Source organism: Oncorhynchus keta, chromosome 17 (genome assembly GCF_023373465.1).
Source record: "Oncorhynchus keta strain PuntledgeMale-10-30-2019 chromosome 17, Oket_V2, whole genome shotgun sequence".
Lineage (NCBI taxonomy): Eukaryota > Metazoa > Chordata > Actinopteri > Salmoniformes > Salmonidae > Oncorhynchus > Oncorhynchus keta.
Genome location: NC_068437.1, coordinates 25,678,161 through 25,701,583, shown reverse-complemented (window position 1 = coordinate 25,701,583; position 23,423 = coordinate 25,678,161). Strand labels below are relative to the sequence as shown.

The 23,423-nt window shown below is 39.6% G+C and overlaps 1 long non-coding RNA gene across 2 annotated transcripts in view; it reads right to left on the bottom strand.

Moving 5' to 3' along the window:
• The window catches only part of LOC118396704 (uncharacterized), a 66,357-nt gene that overhangs the window by 39,043 nt on the left and 3,891 nt on the right, over positions 1–23,423 (bottom strand). The window contains exons 2-3 of one of the 2 annotated variants that reach the window (XR_008066425.1): positions 21,585–21,633; positions 16,811–19,743 (exon numbers count right to left, since the gene is read on the bottom strand). This is a non-coding gene — a long non-coding RNA (uncharacterized LOC118396704). Of the gene's footprint in view, positions 1–16,810; positions 19,744–21,584; positions 21,634–23,423 lie in introns of those variants that run through there. The other variant, XR_004828251.2, reaches the window with a different exon arrangement.

Genomic DNA, 23,423 nt, shown 5'->3' with positions numbered 1-23,423 from the left:
CAAATCGTAGTCTGGCTTTTTTATGGCTGTTTTGGAGCAGTGGCTTCTTCCTTGCTGAGTGGCCTTTCAGGTTATGTCCATATAGGACTTGTTTTACTGTGGATATAGATACCTTTGCACCTGTTACCTACAGCATTTTCACAAGGTCCATTGCTGTTATCCTGGGATTGATTTGCACTTTTCGCACCAAAGTACGTTCATCTCTAGGAGACAGAACACGTCTCTTTCCTGAGCGGTATGACAGCTGTGTGGTCCCATGGTGTTAATACTTGCGTACTAGTGTGTGTACAGATGAACGTGGTACCTTCAGGCATTTGGAAATTGCTCCCAAGGATGAACCAGACTTTTGGAGGTCTACAATTTTTTCCCTGAGGTCTTGGCTGATTTCTTTAATTTTCCCATGATGTCAAGCAAAGAGGCACTGAGTTTGAAGGTAGGCCTTGAAATACATCCACAGTTACACCTCCAATTGACTCAAATGATGTCAATTAGCCTATCAGAAGCTTCTAAAGACATGACATCCTTTTCTGCAATTGTTCATGCTGATTAAAGGCACAGTCAACTTAGTGTATGTAAACTTCTGACCCACTGGAATTGTGATACAGTGAATTATGAGTGAAATAATCTGTCTGTAAACAATTGTTGGAAATATTACTTCTGTCATGCACAAAGTAGATGTCCTAACTGACTTGCCAAAACTATAGTTTGTAAACAAGAAATTTGTGGTTGGAAAACTAGTTTTAATGACTCCAACCTAAGTGTATGTAAACTTTCGACTTCAACTGAAAATCTTACATTTTATACAATCTTGTAGCAATGTTATGAAATGTGTGCTGCCACCTGTGAAGGTAGTCCCTAAAAACGTTTACACTTTCACAAGGCAAGACTTGCCTCAGCTAATACTAATACATACTATCTGACCAGTCAGCTTCCCATCTTGATGCTAGCTGTTAACTCGAAGGGTTAGCGTTAGGGATTGGGATTAGGGTTTGGCTCGCTAGCAACTGGTTGAGGTTTGGGTTAAGGTTTTTAAGGCTAAGGGTAGCAAACATTAGCAAACAAAAACATGACACTAACATAATATAACTCCTTACTTGAATCTAATTCCCTGCTTCTCCCTCCAAACAAACATGCACTTTTTTTTACCACAGATCTTTAATCGTTCTGTCCAACACAAAATATTCCACTCAACAGGGCTCAGATGCGAGATGCAAGGTGCCTAGGTGCCAAGTAGCTTGTACCACAACCATACCATCAGATTGGTACTGAAAACCCCAAGTCAGTTGTCTCTGTGCAGGTGGAGAGTTAAAGTTAATCAGCATCTCTACCCAAGGTCAGGGAAGGACCCTGACGAGTGGATAAACACCATTTTTCTGCATAGAACCACGTGTGTCATCGAGAGTCAGGGATTACTGTGTGATTTCTGAACTTTGCATTACGACAAACGGGATAATCCTGCTGTAGACAGTTTGTTAAATGCAAGAGCCACTTTCTGGGTTACTCACTGTTTGGAGCAGATTAGTAGAGGAGGGTAGTGGATCTCATATGGCCTGGTCAGGGGCCATCACTGCAGGGCTTAACGGATTAATGCTCCCCTCTCTCTCTCTCTCTCTCTCTCTCTCTCTCTCTCTCTCTCTCTCTCTCTCTCTCTCTCTCTCTCTCTCTCTCTCTCTCTCTCTCTCTCTCTCTCTCTCTCTCTCTCTCTCAGAATCTGTGCACTCTGGTATTCTTGTTTGACACTTACAGTACTCTCACCAGTCTAGCTAGCTGTTGTGATTGACTTGTGATGCAATGGACTTCCATGACAAGAGCCAGTTTCCTATAGGGTTGGGGAGGTGGGCTCTGAGGCTAAATCTCTGTTTAAAGACATCACAAGCCTACTCCATCAACAGACAGGCCATTACAGCATATGTTGGGATAAGATGTAATTTCCCATCTGCTTTATGGCCATTTCTGATCCTTGGGCTCTTGTCAGTGAACTCCTTGGGAGAGATATCATCAGTAATATAAGGAAGACTCTGGCAATACTCAGGGCCTTAAAAGGCACTTCAATTCCCCTGGCCGTGTGGATGGCTTAAGGAATGTGAGAGCACAGGTCACAAGTAAACGGTTTGCAAACACTATCGAATTGCGCACATTTAAGTGTCTTAAAACAGCTTGGATGGTCAAATTGAAATATGTGACTTCCGTTTAGAGTAGCCTCAGATATTCCCTAAACCTTAATTACTTCCTGAAACATGGGCTGTCATCATGTAATCATGTGGTGTAAGCACACATAGAGGGAGCACACTGCTAAATTAACTTCTGGGTAATGTTGTTGGACAAATGATGCACCAAGCACTTTGTTTGACAAGATTACCCCACCAAAGTTCTTGGTGTATGCTTCTTTCAACAACAGACTATTCGTTTGCGATAGTTTATTCAAGAATGGATCAAAAATTCTAATTCACGCTTTGTTAAAATATCTTAATATGTTTTAATGATGACTTTGGACAACATGTGAATACACATCTTGGAATACAAAGAGGCCATAAATGGTAGTTGGAGTAACGGCTCATTAGATGGTTTATATTGGGTAAAGAACTCTGAGTAGCAGAAACAGTAGAGTTCAACACTGCAACACTAGTATGGCCCTTGTATGATGGTGGGGGATTTTTCTACCTCATTATCGGCAAACAGAAACTTGGCATGTGTAATGACTTATGAATACGCTGTTGAGGAGAATACAAAACAGCATGAGCCCTGGTCAGGCCAGGAGTGCTGGAGTTATAATATGAACAACTTGGCTCCACCGCAGCATCTCTACACATGTTATTGTTTGTTGCCAAACGGCTCTTTAATTAAGAACAACAGTAAATCTGAGGTAAAATAATTGTAGGACTAGTTGAGAACATGTGCCCATATCCCACATTTTCACTACTTCCTGTTCCAACCTATCAGGGAGACATTAATTTCAACGGAACCAATTTCTTCACAATAAATTGTACAAAAATGAGAACAAAGTAGGGGAGACTATAACTGAGGGATAATTTATTAATCGTTTTCTGACTTTTTCCATGATTTCTTTCCACAGGTGAGATATTCTGTTTCAAAGATGTCCTTGAAATGTTTTCCATCCGATTCAGTCCATCTCATCTCAAAAATGCATCCTGCTTAATGTCTTTCAAATACATGTATGTAACTCTTTTTCATTATTAGTCATTCATAATGGGTGGTGTCTGATCCAGCCCTTGTCTACTCTCTCTCTCTCTCTCTCTCTCAGGATTTGCAACCCAGAGACTGTCTTCCTGCTAGGTTCTGTCTTCCCAGCCCACTATAGCTACAGTACAAAGAGTAGCTCTCTCATCTCCCAACCGCAACCACCCTTGCGGCTTGATAAACCCAGCTGTTTCCCCTTGTCTCTCTTGCACACACACCCTCTCATTCTCTCTCCCCTTCTCCCTCTCCCTCTCTCTCTCTTTCTCTCTCTCTCTCACACACACACACACACACACACACCACACACACTTTATGTAGTACATCTCACAAACTCCCCCAAATGAGCTAAGGGAAAACAGGTCATTTATACAGGGGGATTACATTTAAGACAATGACATGTTTTAGCTGGATCCGTCATTGCGTGGGATGCATATCCAGCTGTGTCTCTTCAACCATGATACATTTCACTTGTAAAACATGCTCATTAGTTACTCAACACTTCTTGGGCTGCCAGACAAGGAATTCCTGTTGACAGTTTCCCCACCCTGTTCCCTCCCACACTCTCAGAACCTCCCACCATGAGGGCTCCGGGACTCTCCCTTTGCTCTGCTCGTGAGAAAGCCAATCTCCCATAAGTTAAGGGTGAAGTGTTCATCCAGGAAGAGAAGAGCTTATAGGTCTAGTAAATCATTTATCATAATGAGGTACACGGGCTGGTATGTAGTTCAAGAAAAGGCATCTTGGGTCTCTATTACACTATCATTTGTAAGTAAACACTACAAATGTCAAGTTTGGATATTTATATGTAAGATCTCATTTTGGTTCCATATTGTTTTGTTACATGTTCGTCTGTATTTGGTGTGTGTTTCTTAGCCTTCCTTCTCTTCTGCTTTCCATTCAGTGACATGGACATCGGCCTCTGATAGGGAATGCTCAGTTCCCAGAAGGAGAGCCTGTCCTGCCATATGGCATTGAACCAGCCCAGGACATTTACTCCATACATCCCACAGGCTGCCTAAAATAAGCCATGTGCATTTTTCCCCGACCAAATGTTGAATAGTTTGAGACCTATCAGGCACAGGGATTCAGGTTTTGAAATACACAGATCCTTTAGATCTTTTTATGTTTTTATTAGCAAGTACAGAAAATTGTAACCAGAATTTGACACTTTACTTGACATGTTTGCTAAGTCAATTTTATGAAGATCGCATGTGATTGTATGATCAACAATCAATCAATAGGGGGCGGTAGTACTGCTTCGGAATGTTGGATAGAGCTCTCTTCTGTTTACAGAGGTATGGTTTACCACACTAACACATGAGGAAGGTTAGCGGACTCCATGGTTAGCGGACTCCATGGTTAGTGGACTCCATGATGAAGGAAGTTTCTGATGAACTTCACCAACGGCGTGGAGCCGAGACAAGGCTTTGTGGAGTTTAGCTCCGACTACATTGATTTGCCCAAGGTCAATACTTAAAAATATATAGAATTATGAAATGCCCACCTTGTTCCCATGTTTCTCATCTGTAGTTGCGTGCCTTTCTTTGTTTGCTGAAATCCAAACTTTTTCAATGAACGTTAATAAAATACAACAACCATTTGATCTGCGTTGCCATCTTAGAGAAACAACAATGAACAAACAGCCGGTGGTTGTATTTGATTAACGTTAAATTGAAAAAGTATGGATTTCAGCAAATAAAGAAAGGCACGCAACTGCGGAGGACAAACAAGGTGGCCGTTTTTTTCCCCCACTTGGAGAAATCGATGTAGTTGGAACTGGATTCCACAAAGCCTGGTCTCGGCTCCACACTGTTGGTGAAGTTCATTAGGAACTTCCTTCACCATGGAGTGGAGTTTAGTCTACTAGAGGAAGGTCAGCCTTGAGCTTGTCCCTAGAATTGAATTAAGACAACCTCCTTTGATTCTACAGCATAGTTTACATTTGGCTGGAATTCCTTCCTTTGAGGTGTCAGAGTTGACTGTACAGCAGTGTTCCTCCTTGGAGCTTCATTTCAGGAATGCAAATGCCTTGGGCCCAGACAGGCAGTGATTTATCTCCTCATCTATCCTTGCACACAACTGCTTGTGCCCTTGTGTCTGCCTGTTGCTCATTCCTTCCTCCTCTCAGTCAGCGCGTCTAGCATGAGCCCTGGGACTCCCCCGCGTGCCCCTGTCTGCCCTACCTCCCCCCACACACTCTCAACCTGGCCCTGGTGCCTCCCCTAACCCTGCCACAGCAGACAGTGACTCTGGGGGGGGCACAGTCAACCCTGATAGGATCAGTCTGGTCAAAACCATGTGGGGAAGGTCCCTACACTTAGAGTATCAATAATATGAGTACTCACTTTGCTGAACTGAGAGGCACTGCAGAGTGCATTACTACTTACTGTAGTGTGTGCTGTGTAAGAGTGACCTGATATCCACACTTGCTTTCTGCCAACAGAGATTACTCTCAGAGGAGCACAGTGGGAGCTCCTGGCAACCCAACATGCTGCTCCATGACTCATGTGGATGAACAGAGCATGTGCGGGAAGGGATGCAGGTTTATTTTTCCTGTCAGAACAGGGTATGAACAGCAGCAGGGCCAGCGCCTGTGAAAAAGTATCATATTTCTAAAACACTGTGGCCCACCCTTCAGTAGAGCAATGGTACAAACGATGGCTAGACATGTTTGCCTGTATCCTTGCATTTCATCTTCAGATGTCCCCTGTCCTTTTGCACTATGACCCTCACCTTTCTCCTACAGCTCCTCCTGCTTCATCTTGAGTTCTAATTTCTTAGTCCATGCTCGTTGTAGGGTGCTGCTGAGAAACTACCGCCTGGTGTGAGGTCAGGTGTTATTTATCACAGCCGTCTCACTGGGAGTTGACATTCTTAAAGGTGTTCTAATTGAGTCTCCTTGTCTTTTCTAGGACACCAACAGATATATCTACGTCAGGACACCTCACAGCTATATATTACCCGCTTCACAGAGGAAGACAAGAGATTACTTATCATTCTTCATGAGCTTAATACAGAGTGGGAGACACATCTATCTCAAAACATGGCGCTTTACACATTTTCTGGTATTTGCATAAATGCTTTATAAGTATGCATATCACTATTTTCAGAGGTCACACAGAGTTAGTAAGCATCATTTTAGTAAGTTATATTAGGTAACCTGCCAGGTATGCCTACAAGCAGAATGAAGTACATCCTTGATCATTCAAACAAGGTGTTTGCATCACACTTTATTTGAGTAGTCCAGATAGTCCATCTGTAGATGCTCTACAGATAATCATACTATCAACAAACTATCTGTTGATGAGCAACTGCTTGCTAAGGTTACAGTTATGACTAGGTTTAGAATAAGGGTTAGGATAAGGATTAAGGTTGGGGTAGAGGTTAAGTTTAGGGTGGGGATAAGGGTTAAGGTTAGGGCTAGGGTTAAGGTTAGTAGATAGTTAGTTGAAATGTTACTGATGGTCTATTTAAATAAAGTGTTACCAGGTGTGTTTGCTAAAATTCTTCTATTTGATAGTTCATTGCAAATGATGGGGGATGTTTCACCCTGTTTCCGTATGAAATTAAAACCGACAGGGCAACAGGATCTCTAACTTTATCAAAGTTAGCTGACGCCTGAATAGTTCAAGACCACAGCTGTGTTGCAAAGAACAAAAAAATCAGGCCAAACCCTCTGACAGTGTTGACATTTATGGGGCAAAGGCTCCATGCACATTTGCGGAGGTCATCGGAAAGTAAACACCTGTTAATGGTTACCTGCATGAAGACCAGATAAACAGGTCAAGGTAATGATTAAGCCAAGGTTGGTTAGGTTATAGGCCATGTGTGCGCAAAAGCATGTTGGGCGAAAGCAGGATCATGCCGGCGCTAAGGAGCGAATGTAATTGTTTTAGGACAGGGATCTTTGACTTGTGATGTGTGAAAGCAGTAGTTTTAGAGGGTACCTCTGGAGCACTTTAGAAAATTGGGGAGCCACACAGACACTTGATCGCAGGGACAGCAGTAAAATATGCCTGTTGAAAGCCATCAGAACTCTTATGCAGGTATTGTATAGTGGGTGGGTTGTTGGCTGTTCATGGTAAAAATGAAGACAAAAAGCACTCTCAAGTTCACAAGGTCACTTCCAGCCCAGGGATAAAGTAAACTGAGCGAAACTGCACAAGCTGCAACTTATCAAGCCGCCTGCATGCCAGAGTTTTTTTCTTATTTTCTCACTTTTGTGAGTGTGAATGTTTTTGAAAACAAAACAGTGAGCTGACTGTCCTCAGCACAAGTATTCAACATCAGCAAGATAACAATTCACACATTTCTGCTTTGTAAATGAACACAATACAAGAGTTGTATTTATTTATTGCGCAAAGGACATGATACACATACTTGATAGAAACATTTAAATTGGGTTTTGAACCCCAACATTTAAAGTCCTTGAAAAAAAAAAAAACATTTTTGTGTGCCATGAAATAAAAGAAAGTGTCCCCTTTTGTTTGTCCATGGTCATTTTTCTTTTTTAATATAAAAATGTGGTTACCTTGTTCAATGAAATGTCAAGCTAGTGAAAGAGGAGAATTGAAGGCTACTTCAAGGCTAGTGATTCAGTGACGAGGCTGTAAGTACTGTCCTTTCACAGTGTACACTCGTCAGTCCTTGAGGGTCCAGGAGAAACATGAGGGTAATCATAGGCATCAATGGAATTCAACATCTTTTTGCCCTCATGAAAATCTGTTGATGATTTTGTGGAAATGTGAAGCGTTTCCTCATTGTTCGCCACCATGCTTCTGACACTTGAATAATGTGTCAGGGCATGGAGACATTACTTCTTCTGTATGAACCATTTCAACAGTTGATCATCCATAAACACCACAGGAATATATGCATAAAACCTCCATATTTGTGTACATGTTTTTTCCTTTTTCATTACCCTAAAATTAGGAAATAAACTGTGAAATGTTTTAGAGTGCTTTAAATTTCATGCACTTCAACTCTCCATCAGACGGGATTGGAGATACAGCTACTGTTGAAAGTGTAAAGGTTTGCCAGTTTTCTGTCAATAGTCTGTTCAATGTCAGGCCAGGTTGATGTCAGGCCAGATGGATGTCAGGCCAGGTTGGTGTCAGGCCAGGTTGATGTCAAGCCAGGTTGGTGCTTGTCAGGTGTTTCTGTATGGGTGGTGTAATTTGTCCAAAATTAATGGCGTGAAGCTAATCTATAATATATTGTTATAGAGTAATTTTTAAAAAAAATTCAAGAACACCAAGTAAGTAACAATTATTACCTGTTATACTACTGGTTGAAATGGTGTTGATTTATTTCAGATAACTGCACTTTTGCAAATGTTGGCTAGATGGCTTTTATGTAGTTTAAACTAAATATACCTTATTATAGTACCATATCAATACATCGGATCTAACTTTCCTGAAAACAGTGCAGTACTCCTGTATAGTCTCTCGGACATGAAACTACATTTATGTGGAATATGACTTTACCTAATGTCACATTCCTGTGTGACCACTGCATATCTTTCCAATTTGGTAAACCTGGGTCAAGCTGAGATAGGATGACATACAAATCATTTTGTGGTATTCTAAAAGATCATAATCTTAGTAACTCAAGTCTGTGTTAATCAAAAAATGTGATGTTTTCATTGTTATTAAGCCCCCCAAGACCTAGATTGGTATCATAAACCCGACAATAGGCAAAAGTGGAGGAAACCTTATTTTGTAGGAGTGAAGAAATAAAACACTGGCATAAACTACACGAGTGGGAGGGTTGTACAAGTATATATCACCCCAGCAAATAGTGTAACATAAAAAAATGAGAAAAAAGCAAGGGTCATCTGGTTTCCACTAAGAAGATAAAATGGTTCACTGGGAGTATTTTACCAGCCTCTTTGTTACTGGGAGGTGTCCATTCTGCTCTCTCTATCATCATCCAGTTGACATAACATTAAAGGCTTCAAACAGACGCGCTGGTCCCTTAATCAAAAACTAATTGTAATAGATATTGGGGGAGTGCTAACACTCTGACCGCTCAGGCTGGTATCAGTCATCCAAAGCTGGAGATATCATTAAATTCAACACAGTGATAGCTGAGACAGGGCAAAATAAGTGTGAAGTGCTCCATTTACTCTAATACCATACTCCATGAGATGAGTTCACAGTGAGCTTATCAAGCTGTGTTAAAAAGGAATTGAAAAACAAAACAGGAAAGTGATCCCTTCAAGGAGTTTTGATATGAGCTTTTTTTATGCCAGAGAGTGTCTTTATTTTGGCCAAGGCTCATTCCTTGACACTACAACGTGTAGTCTACTGAATGGCTGTTTTAGCTTCAATCCCCAAAGGTTAGCATGTCACCTTGTTCGAAAGTAGTGATGATAATATTTTAGAAATATTTTAATATCAAAAATAAGAAATTGCAAGTTTCTTTGTTTTAAATCCAATCACAGATACAGTAACATAACAGTCAAGATGTCGTGAAACAAAAAACGATTGGATTTAAACATGTGTATGTGCGTTCTTGCGTGTGAAGTGGATCTGTGTATGCATTATGCTATGATAGGGATTACTAGTTGGTCATTCCACTTTTAAGAAATTGAGCAACACAAGGTTTAATTACACTAATTGATTCCTTTTGCATTTTGATTAGTTAAAGTCATTATAATAGCAATTCTTCCCATTGGCACGACATGTTGGTACTTTAAGGAGGTTTTTCTTATATTAACCTTCTTGACAATCCCCAATTTAGCATATTGGAATCGCTGTCAAATTCCATGAGCAAGGATGCAGCAGGCTGTCTTGTCAGAATGCAATTCCCATCTCCTGAGATGATTGGGTTAGGAATTAGGAGTACAGATACACTTGCCTTCCTCACCATGTCGTGGCTTTGGCAGAGTTCATTATTTTGTGGTTAGTTATGCAGCCTCTAACCATCTTAATCTCTGCCATGTGGGTGTTAACGACTTGACTATAAGTGTACATTAGATAAGAGCTCGGTTTGTATAGTCAATTAAAAGGGTGATGGTGTAATTAACGTTAGTATTAATGTAGGCTTTTATAGAGAGTACTTTATGCCTCCACAGTGGATGGAGGGAGACCTAACCCAATCCTTTCCCCAATGATTTTGACTGCACTTCTAACTGATACAATCAGTTTCCACTAGCATTGCTATATTCTCCAAAAAAGATAGACAGATTATTCTGGATGTTCCTAAATAACCAAACAAATGCTAAAATGGTTTGACGTAAACAACAACACCCTAGGAAGTTGAAAATAAGCTAAAATTTGAAAGAAAGGTGAACTGTCTCTTTAAGCACCCATGGAACCCCTACCTAAACTGGACAAGGGAATTGGATTTCTTCCTCAACATTGACACATATCATCAGGCAACTGCCAAAAGCTTGAATGAGCTTTGGTGTGCAGTCCCAACTTTCTATGTCTCATCAGTCCTATTCACGTCTATGTTTACGTATAAAGATAATGATATGCCCATTGATATCTTGGATACAAAACCCACATGTCTAGTATGTTCTATTTAGAAATGCGGGGCATATTTACCACAATATCCAGTTGTATGATGCTAAGGAGTTAAACTGTGTGCCCTATCTGGACACTGGGTTGGGAAAGTCCGTTTTCTACTACCAAAAATGTATGCCTGAGCAATGTAATTGGGAAAGTGCATGCAGTACCCACCCAGCACCACCACTCCTTCTGCTCTTCCTTGTGGATAACAAATGGGCCTTTTCTCTGGGAATTGAGGCTAAACTATGGTTTCACTTAGAGAGGAAAGTGACTGTCCATCTTCATAACAGTTTCTCCATCAAAGAGCAATGAATCCCATCCCATCCCACTGGCTTTGATTAAACACAGGCACTGGATATCCTCTCTGTGTAGGTCTGCAAGCCAGCCCCTGTGTCAGCCTCGCACCTGCAACGATCAGCTTCTACTCTTGTAAAAAATAAATAAATTTAAAATTTAAAAAATACATGCATCTGCCCAGGGGAGCACACCTCCATTTGATTCAAATTACCAAAGGCATTTCTTATTGGTGAGGTCACATGGAAAACATACAGGTCACAGAGTTCAATGGCTGAGGGAATTTCACTCTTTGTTTACCTTTAAACTTGTTTGGGCTTTCTCTAATTGTGGAGTGAGAACACTTTTCCAAGTTTAAGCCTCTTACAATTGTAATTACTTCTAAATATATCTAACAACAAACAATATTAGATTGAATGTTACAATGAAATATTTACCTATAGCATTTTACCCTGCTTTATGCAGATTGTCGCCTATTTATAGTATATAGGTGCAACATTTGCAACTATGTTGATATACAGCTATGTACATATACAGCAATTATGATATACAGCTATGTCGATATACAGCTATGTTGACCTACAGCAATTATGATGCACAGCTATGTTGATGTACAGCTATGTTGATATACAACTGTGTTGATATACAACTATGTTGATATACAGCAATTATGATATACAGCTATGTTGATATACAGCTATGTTGATAAACAGAATTTATGATACACAGCTATGTTGATATACAGCTATGTTGATATACAGCTATGTTGATATACAGCTATGTTGATATACAGCTATGTTGATACACAGCTATGTTGATACACAGCTATGTTGATATACAGCTATGTTGATATACAGCTATGTTGATATACAGCTATGTTGATATACAGCTAGCTATGTTGATATACAGCCATGTTAATTTTCAGCAATTTGACAAACTAGGGTGATGGTAAGGGCTAGTAGATAGTTAGTTGAATAAAACAAAATAAGAAGAAACACACTGATTGGCATGGCATTGGGCTCATGGTCAGCCAAATCTAACGAATCCTGGCATGGGTTTGTATTAGGCTACTATACATTTTAAGGGGGTAACATTTTACACCACTCTTGGCTTGAGTGTGGCACGCTGGTGGCACATACACCGATGATAATTTAACTTAGTCAAAGATATTACCCTGTAAGACAACAAGCTAAGTCAACTGAGTTATCCTGATGCCACACAACAAACCGTGAAAGCTTAAACACACCAATGCCTGTTACACTGACACTTTTAAAACAGCAAACATTATGTACTCTGAGAAAGGAGTTCCTTAGTACATGTTGCACAATCATTTGGCATAATTGTTTTGCCTTGTTGTTTTACCTTGTCAGGTAATGGGCTTTTTTCTGAGCAGAAAGACACTGAATAACTCCCACACAGATCCAGGATGAAAAGGGAGCTCTCTTTAGATCACAGTGTATTGATGAATGTTAACAGTTTAAAACTTAATCAGATAGAGATGTAGACTTAAGCATGCTGAAGGTGTACCTATAAAGTGACATCTTGTGTCTGTCACACAGAGGTTGTGTAGTGTTCAGACATTAGCTAATGTCATTTTCTCGTCCGTGAGGTCAAAGGGCCTAATCTCATGTTATAGGATTTACTGAAGCCTATTATCTCATGGGGTAAACGGCTGGCCCTGTGACAAGGTGTTAGATAACAGTCTGAATATCCTAACAATTTCTAGTGCTACGAAATGTGCTTACACCAACATCATTTTTTATTTTAATCTAACCAAACCCTAACCCGGACGATGCTGAGCCAATTGTGCGCCGTCCTATGGGACTCCCAATCACTAACGGTTGTGATACAGCCTTGAATCAAACCAGGGTCTGTAATGACGCCTCTAGCACTGAGATGCAGTTCCTTAGACCACTGCGCCACTCGGGAGCCCATAGACAATGGCCAAGAGGAAGTCTATGACATGGAATATCCAAGGCAGTTTTTTTTTTAATCTGGTCCTTTTGTTGTAATGTATTCACTTTGTTTTCCTTATGACAAATGCAACAATTAGGCCTATTCCCTCTCACTAGGATTACGATGTGTCAACCTTGGCAACGTCTTGATGGCACCAGCTCTTGTGGATCAGTCCCTCGGGCTTCATTGAATATATTTCTCCCTTAATACTCATTCCCTATTTGTGTTAACATGCTGGGTCACCTGTCTCACAGCTGTCCATGTGACTGGATCTGCCTTTTTGTCATCACTACCTGCAGTAGTGACCCTACAATAAAGAGTCATTATCTATACGCCCACAGTCTTGTGTACCCTGCACAAAGCCGCTGGAGGAATCCTGGCCTTGTCTTTTATAATTCATTTCTGGTGGGTATAAATGTCAGTGTCCTTTTGTGAGGATTACAGACATTCCCACATTAGAGCTGGGCTGACCGTTCCATGAGGAATCGTGGGAGTAGAATAGAGCATTTGATTTCAGATAATGTTGAACGAGACAAATGCCACTGGACTGGCAGGGGCCCTTTGTCTGAGCCTGGCTGGAGTTGGAGACCTGAATCTGAGACAGTCTATGTCAGCGAGTGCTTGAAGAGAAGAAAACGGCAGTGCAGTGTGGATTTCACTGACTGTTATAATACAATTTGTCAGGTTTTATGATGTTTGTGACAGCTGAAATTCATCCCCTTAACCTTTAAATTCCATCTCATTACGCCACAAAAAGCCATCTAAGATCCTAATTTGTCATTTTGTACACCATCATTCATCAGGACCCATCTAAGGAGAACTCTGTAGTTTCCCCTGTGGTTGCGCAACAAACACAATCACTACTGATACAAAACCCGAACATAAACGTTGCTCGATAATATGCCAATCTTTTCACATGTTGCACTTCTTTGAATTTGCACCTGCAAAGATACTCCCTCGGTCCTCCAAAAAGATACTCCCTCGGTCCTCCAAAAAGATACTCCCTCGGTCCTCCAAAAAGATACTCCCTCGGTCCTCCAAAAAGAGGCTCCCTCGGTCCTCCAAAAAGATACTCCCTCGGTCCTCCAAAAAGAGGCTCCCTCGGTCCTCCAAAAAGAGACTCCCTCGGTCCTCCAAAAAGAGGCTCCCTCGCTCCTCCAAAACAAAAACAAACAACTGTTAGGGCCAGAGGGGAAATATAAACTACAGAGTGAGCTCTGCAATGGCCTTATGCTTTTTCAGATGATTTTCAAACAGAAGTCTGTATAGCAATATCTGTGGCCCACCATGAAATAAAACAGAATTTGGTTACTCGTTGTTTGGATCCTGGAAGGATCATGTGGATCAGGTCAAATAGAGCATATCTGCATTATGTACATGAGTACAAAACACTTGTAGCACAAACGATGGCTTGAAGAGATCATCCATAAGTTCAGTAATCGGTATATTGATTGTTAATGTCATCATGTGTTAGTATAGAAGCAGTCATGTGGCAGGCAGAACAATTCAAGGGCCTCATTGTTCATTCATCAGCACCCCTGATTGGGCCCATGTCTTGCTTAGCTGCAGGCTAGCTAGATAAAGATCACTAGATGATTGGGCACACACATTCTTAACATGGCTGACCCGTGACATCTCAGAGGCAGGCGGGGAGCCTGTCATTATGTGTACAATGCTCTGCTTTCTTCTCTCTTATCTTTACTGATGACATTGAGAGTTTTTGCATTAACTCATTAACGGCAAGACTCATCATTAAAGGCATCAAGGGGACCATAGGCGTTGTGCAGGGGCGGTGACACTGCAGTGAGGAATGTGACCATGGCCCTCCTGCACCCTGATGGAGACTTTAATAATCCCTGGGGGCAGTTACAGGTCTTGTTGGTCTATGTTGTCAACTCAGCCATTTTCATGTCATCAGACACTGGTCTGCACACCATAATAGTAAAGCTTCTCCAAAATCCCGATCACATATATATATATATATATTTTGCGGTACCGCATATATTACAGCACCATTACTTAATTTTGACCAGGCAAAAGAGAACATTATCTCTCCCTTAGAGATCCTTAGATGAGTGATTGCTGCTCTTTTATTCCAAAGGCCAAAGTTCCTGTCCTTTTAAAGTTTAAAGTTGGTCATACAGAGGTCTGGACACCTTGATCTTTATTATTGATAGGGTATCTGGTTCCACTCTACAATGCAAGCACTGTACATAATAAACAAGGAATACCATCCTTTCCACAGATCTGTGGAAGCAGCCTTTTCACAGTGTTTGTTGTTACTGCATGTCACCACAATTACAGCAAGGAGGAGAAAAATAACTAAAGTGTCTGTGAAAGATTGATAGCTTTGGTCTTTGGTTCAATTATACATTAGAATGCAAGTCCCTCTGGGATACAAAGGCTCTATTTGTGATTAAGAAACAGGCTCCATAATAGAGTGATGGTGGAAAAGTTTGCTCCCTCTTACAAACAGGCAATTAGCTTGATGAAATGGCCCCTACTTTTTAGTGTCCTGGATATGTAAACCGATATTATAATGAAGTGTCTGATAGTTTATGCTACTATTTCACCTTGAGCTGTGCAGGAAGTGGTGTTATAGTTTATGGGGGCTTTGTCCTGCATTGGCTGACACAAGCTCATGACCAGCACAGTCAATGCACAATGCAAACTTGAAGAAACAGAAAGAAAGAAAGAAAGAAAGAAAGAAAGAAAGAAAGAAAGAAAGAAAGAAAGAAAGAAAGAAAGAAAGAAAGAAAGAAAGAAAGAAAGAAAGAAAGAAAGAAAGAAGGAAAGAAGGAAAGAAGGAAAGAAGGAAAGAAAGAAGGAAGGAAAGAAAGAAGGAAGGAAAGAAAGAAAGAAAGAAAGAAAGAAAGAAAGAAAGAAAGAAAGAAAGAAAGAAAGAAAGAAAGAAAGAAAGAAAGAAAGAAAGAAAGAAAGAAAGAAAGAAGATTCTATGATGATGGTGGTGCTGCTGGCAAATACTGTGTAGGTGCAGTGTGCCAAAGTGACAAAGACCTTTTTAACAGCCTTGTGTAAGTAATGCTGAGGCCTGGAATATTTTTTTGTTACAGGACTCACAAACAAAACATAACAGTTTTATTATAAGAGCTGTCCTGTTCCTAGGTGCTGAGTGGTTTCTACAATTATGTGGAAAATATTGTCAAACAACAATTAACAAAGTCGGTAGGTGTTGTACTAAGGTTGTTACACTACGCCTTTCCTTCAGAAAGTGCTTTCCTCTGCTTAATTTGCACAAGTTTCTTGCTCTTGTACCAATGGCTCTCCCAGCAGTGCCAACCCACTTCTGACAACAATATAGCTAATTCAGTGGGAGCCCTACTGGGACTTGAACCTGGGTCTCTGAGATTGTCAATCCAACACCTTAGCCATTACAACAAAGAGGAATGACTCAGTGAGACCACAAATAAGATTATCATCTCCAGATACAGACCTAACTCTTAACAAGATCTCCTAGTTTCCCTTTTAAATTCAACGTAATATGTATGAACATCTATTTTTGCGCGTTACAGGATCGAAACAGAAACAACTCAAAGGGTGAAGTTTAGATATTAATACCGAGTGGTTAAGGTCTGGGCTATGGTTTGGGGAAGGCTTAAAACCAAATAATGTAAAATGATGCGCTATTACCATCAGGTATAATCCGTATTCTCAGTATTGCCGTGGCTTGCTGAGCTTTGTGAATTGCGTAGCGCAGTGGTTTAAGAAGCCGGCTTCTACTCCGAGCATCACAAATTTGCATCTAATTTTTTTATTTTTTATTATTTCACCTTTATTTAACCAGGTAGGCAAGTTGAGAACAAGTTCTCATTTACAATCGCGACCTGGCCAAGATAAAGCAAAGCAGTTTGACACAAACAACGACACAGTTACACATGGAGTAAAACAAACATACAGTCAATAATACAGTGTAAACAAGTCTATATACGATGTGAGCAAATGAGGTGAGAAGGGAGGTAAAGGCAAAAAAAAGGCCATGGTTGCAAAGTAAACACAAAATAACAAGTAAAACACTGGAATGGTAGATTTGCAGTGGAAGAATGTGCAAAGTAGAAATAAAAATAATGGGGTGCAAAGGAGCAAAATAAATAAATTAAATACATTAGGGAAAGAGGTAGTTGTTTGGGCTAAATTATAGGTGGGCTATGTACAGGTAATGCTGGGCAATCATTTTTAATATCATGGGTGAGCGCAGAAGGCGGCATATATCAATGTTCTCTGAACTTTTTTTAAACTTCTGGAAATCGCCATCTGTATTTTGTGGTTATCTGTGTGACCTGCAATTGAGCTCCAGCTCTGAGCATCAAGAGTGCATTCCTAGTGCTGGGCAGTCGTTTTTCATTTTTTTTGGTGAGCACAGAGGAAGGCATATATAATTGTTCTCGGGACCTTTTCAGAATCTGAAATTCCTGTCTATTTCTAGCGATCACTCTGTAACTATAGCTGTATATATGGAAAACACCTATTTGTTCATATCCAGAATGTGTCTGAGTTCTGCTGTGGGTAAACAAATAGTAAGGGTAACAACACTGTACCCTGAGGTACCTCTTGTCAGCAGGTGGAATTGGATAGAGTGATTGTAAACAAATCACAACACAAGTATTCCTTTGGAAGGGATGTGCTTGCAAGAAGGGGTGAGTGGGGTCTAATATGGAAACAATTACATGAGAGAAGGTGACTCATTGCACAGGAAATCTGTACAAAGTTTTTTAATGTCTTTGTTCATCTACAGGTCAACATAATTTATGCAATTGCAGAATACAACTGCTATGTCAGAATGGGTATTGTAGCCTACACATGGTGCTTGACAAAGTTCAGCATTTCTCTTTGTTGAAAGACATTTTTCAAGCGTGACCTGATTTGTACATTTTGAACAAGTAACAGCCTAAGGGCTCTATTGAATATGTAAGGCTGAAGCACTACAGATTCCGCAATAGAAATGTAAAGGTAATTTCTGATTGATGCAGTGTTTACTGTGAAAGCAGTCTCCGCTGAGGCGGGAACATTGCCTTTAAATTTAATTCACGCTGTAAAGCTGAACTTCTGCGATGCGGATTGAATAGAGCCCTAAGTCTATGAGCAGTGTGACCCAAATCCTGTAATGAATCCTATTTGTGTACTGTTGATATTCCTATTCATGCCCTTAGTTTACATTAGTCATTGACACTAAGTTCATTAAAAAAGGAAGCTGACAAAGTCAAAATGTATAATAAGGTCATTGGGATCTTTACCTATGGTGAGAATGCTGACTTCCACTGTGTTCATTATGTAGAGTAAGATTTCATTAGAGAAACCAACCTGACTTGTCATTTCAGTCAGGGATTAAATATATTGATACATTTCTCACAGCAATTTCAGTTTGATTTTACATGATCTGCAAATTGACAGAGGGATAAATGGGGAGCAAGGGGTCCATGGTCTGGTAGTGCTGAGACCTAGACATTAGGGTATCAACAGCATTACCTTTCTGTCAGGAGCTGTACCCTTCTCCCAGGGATATAGCCACAGCCACACCCTTCTCAGCAGTGAGCTCTGCTAATGTTTCATCCGTGAAGGAAAATCTAGACCATAGAGGGCCAAGTGGTCGTATTAGTTAACACTCTTGAACAGTCTACCGATCTTGTGAAAATATGTTTTAAAAAGCCTCCTCAGACATAAATTGAATAAAGGATTATTTCTTGCACAATAAGGAAATGGTTTGGACAAAAGCTATGCAATCTGCTGCTACTCATGTGCTCAGCGGTGCTAACGTTAACAAATGTTACAACAAGAAAAGCATATGACCTGAAGCATTAGCCAGTATATGACCTGATATGATGAGTTGTATAGACAATAAGGTGACTTCCTGGTCATTCACTACTTTGGTTTAGCCTGAAGGGTCTCAATGAATAATTACAAGCCTGATAGGTCGTGGTGTAACAGATTCATTCAGATGATTATCTTGATAGAGCTGCCATTTCGAACAAGATGTGTGGGAGTTTCAAGGGTGGCTAGACAGTTTAAAATATTGTTATTTTGTAGCTTTACCTTTACATACCTTTAGTTACTTGCAATACTTCTAAAATAGCAATGACACATAATAGCCAAAGCTGCTTGCATGGTAGCTAGTGATTTCTAGTTAACAACAAGCAATGTCATATTGTTCATCTGAAGTTCAAGACGTTTGGCCACAATGTAAGTACAATTGTTGAAATGTTTCACAGTGTAGGCATGATAAATTGTGAGAACTGATGTAAAATGAACAAACTACTGGCCTCTCAACTAGATGAAAGACGTAGTCACATGGGGCATGGTTATGTTGCTGGTCTGGTTACTGCAGCTGCTCTGGTTTGGAGGGATCATATAAACATTACACTATCTGTCTATGTAATTGTTCCCAAATCTTGTTTGACAATGTTTTTTTTATTGCAGACACTTCACATGCTTCCTGAACATAGCTGAGCCTTTTTGGCACTGTTGTAAATACTACAACTCAGCACTCATTAAATCTAGTGCCGAGTATAGGATGTTTCCAGTCTTTGGTACTGTCTCTGATCACTCTCTAAATGCAATCGTCACACATGCCATATGATGATTCATGGCTCAACCACACAAATGTGGGGTTTCCCTTGTTTCAATGGAAAGTGCCTTACTTTTAAATTGATAATTTTCCATTTTGGCTTTATTGAAATGAACATATTAATTGAATTGATGAGCTGAAGGCCAAAGGGGGACCTCTGTGTTGAGGTGGATCCTGAGTCAGCAGGATGGTCTTCTTCTGTAAGGAAAGTGTCAAAGGGTGAAAGGGAGCATTTTATAGTGTCATGACTGAAATGTTAGGTTTATTTACATGCAATACCAGTTACCTCAAAAGCCCATTGATACAATAATGTATTGTATTAATATTTTCAGATTCTGAAAAGAAGTCTACAGTTTAAAACTTAGACCCTGCGGGACGGTTGAGCTAACATAGGCTAATGCGATTAGAATGAGGTTGTAAGTAAACAAGAACATTTCCCAGGACATAGACATATCTGACATTGGCAGAAATCTTAAATTCTTGTTAATCTAACTGCACTGTCAAATTTACAGTAGCTATTACAGTGAAATAATACCATGATATTGTTTGAGGAGAGTGCACAGTTTTGAACATGAAAAGTTATTAATAAACAAATTAGGCACATTTGGGCAGTCCTGACACACAATTTTGAACAGAAATGTAATGGTTCTTTGGATCAGTCCAAAACTTTGCATAATACACTGCTGACATCTAGTGGCCAATATCTAAATTGCAACTGTGCTGGAATAATACATTATGACCTTTCTCTTGCATTTAAAATATTATGGTACCAAAATAAATATGGTTTGAAAATGTGGTTTTTTATTTGTATTATATTTTACCAGATCTAATGTGTTATATTCTCCTACATTCCATTCACATTTCCACAAACTTCAAAGAGTTTCCTTTCAAATGGTACCAATAAAATGCATATTCATGCTTCAAGGCCTGAGCTACAGGCAGTTAGATTTGGGTATGTAATTTTAGGCGAAAATTGAAAAAAAGGTAAAACTCACTAGAGTGGACTTTTGGTAGGAAAAATGTAAAAGGCAGACAGGTATATACAATTACAACCTGCTGAAAGACTGTCCAGGGACAGGACGAAGCAAACCTCAGTCCATGTCTCCAAGCGGTCCTCAATAGAAAACAACCTGCTTCCAATTAGAGTACAATCCACAAGGCAAATCAATCTCTCTCCTTCCCTCACTCTTTGATTACTTCAGAAAATATTTATATTTCCTAATAACTTGAGTTTAGTCCAATGGCCCATGATTAAGTCCAGACTCAGACGGTGAAGGCAGTGAGAGAGGGGTAATGCTTGGAAAACATTGTATTCTTTGTGTGTGCTCACATTTGCCTCCAAATAGAACCTTGCAATGTATGCTATAAAAATGTCAGTTTCAGCTGTGTAATAAATAGATATTGAAAGCTTGTACAAACCATTTTTTAAATAATTTTACACTATTGTTTCATGTTAAAGATAAACATAAATTGTGCAAGTCATGACAAAAGAAGCCATTTTTCATTGTTTGTTAATGTCGCCAATTCCATCTGGCCTTCACGACAGACATGAGAATGGGAATAATTGTGTATCAATTCAACATTACGAGACAAATACAGCTGAAGTAAGTTGCTTTGTAGATTTTATTCATGTCTTACATTTGTGATCTGCAATTTAAAGATAGTATTATTCATTAGTATTGGTGTAAATCTATACATTCTGTTAAAACATGACAACATAAGTTCTGCAATAAAGCAATTTCTAATGCTTTTACAAATCTTTACATCATAATCTATTATCTGTGATATAGTTTTGCAAAAGGTCATCAAGTGAACGTTATTTACACCAGGTCATGTGGAATCATTCTGTGACGTTCATCAATTAACATGATTTTCAGAATTTAGTTTAGTTTAGTCCAAGGCCACATTGGGCCTTCAAATAAAACAATGACTGTAATCAATCCCTTTTGGCATAAAGTGAATGTACACCAAAGCACACTTTTCCCGACAAATCCTTTTAATCTCCACCATCACATTTCAATAGGTGGCCACATCCCTACCATGTCTCAGCAGTCTGACACTCAGGAAAGCCAGGAGCAGATCTGTCAACTGGAGATCACCAGTCACCAGGGGTGTGGGGGGGAGAAAAAGAAATTTTCATTTGGTCAGAGAAAGAAAATTCATATATTATTATTACACAGTAATAGCAGCATGGTCGTAGCATGGACAAAGAGCATAGCTGGTTGTTGGCTTCCAAAGACCATAACAACACTTGAACAGGTTAACTCTTTTCCTGGCTATATACATCATAATCATCATGATTTCAACTATACCCAACATTTATAGGAAATGTAGTGGATGGGAGAGAAAGCACCCTGGCAATCCGCCTAAAGAGGGATCATTGAAACAAATGAATCCATTGCTGTTTAAATTGACACGGTAATCCATCATTGGCAAATCGAACTCTGTGAGCTATCTTGAAACTGCTGCCTTCTTAGATTGGCCCGCAGGCCAAACAGACACAGAGAGCAAAGAGAGTAGTCGACACTGCTGAATGAATTCCATAAACACCCAGAACGCCCCCCACCCCCACCTCCACCCATACACATATACTGTACTCTACACACACAGCTTATTGAGCAGTTCTTTAAACATTATAATTTATTACTTCAGAGTCAATCATTGGTGATATACAGTACTTGTTCATTGAATAAGAATGTGTTTTACAAAACATCACATACGAAGAGGAAACTATGTGTGTGTGCTGCTGATGGTTAACACACCAAGTGGTTGACATTTTGCCCACTCATTATAATATATACTGCAACTGTATTTTTATTTTCAATTACACTCCCTTACCCCAAATGAGATTTAACCATTCCTCAAATGTAATGTTAAGCCACTACGTGTTCTGATTTCTTACAACGTCAACGAATGCGGTCTTTCAGGGGCCCATGTAGCCTGCTATGTTATTTACTTTGCATTTTGCCCAGTTCTTTGCCATTTAGGCATGTGTTTTACCCACAATCTCCTCTTTCACCTAAAAGCAACAGAAGATTCTACTTTAATCTGATTTGTTTTATGAAAGCTGAACAAATAATCTGCTGACTATTAAACAATGAATACTCAAGAACAAACTATTTATGAAGTGCAGTAATCACTGCTTTAATGCTGAATTCATGAGATCAGTCATGTTTAAGATGTTGGTGTAGATATGGCATTGCTATACACACAAGATGCCTTAACAAAGTGCTCATGTTCATAATCAATGTAATCAAAATAATAATGTGTAATCATGCTTAGAATTTTTTTTTTTACAAATGGTAGATACCCGGACAAATATAATGACACTGCAAGTAGATTGTGTATCTCAAGTATGCATAATAAATAAGTGAAACATTTCAATTTATAATTCAAGTCACATAGCATTATGAGACACTACAACCTTATTTGTATAGATTATAATAGTTTGATCCTATTGACTAAGTTTACCTATTGTCTAAGTAATACAGTAGCATCAAGTTCTACAGTATATATGTAAAAGTCACACTAAGAATCCCTGAAAGTAATTCCTCTAATCTATGTAACTATTCAAAAGCCTATAATACAGTTACAACCAAATTAAATAAAATCATGTTTTTATCCGCAAAGAAGTCTGGCTTGATGCCCAAATATGTTGTAATTTGTTCAACAACATTACCTTCAGCATTAAGACAACTCTGCTGCTTTGGGAATTATGGAGACGGAGGCAGAGCCGTTCTTCACAGAACAATGTGCTCTCGCACTCTGCGTATAGCAAAAGCGTCAGGACTTCATGTTTTCATGTACTAATTTATCTACAGAGTTAATAGTCTGAAAATGAGTCTGAGAAGCATGAATTTGACCATACCGTCCCCACT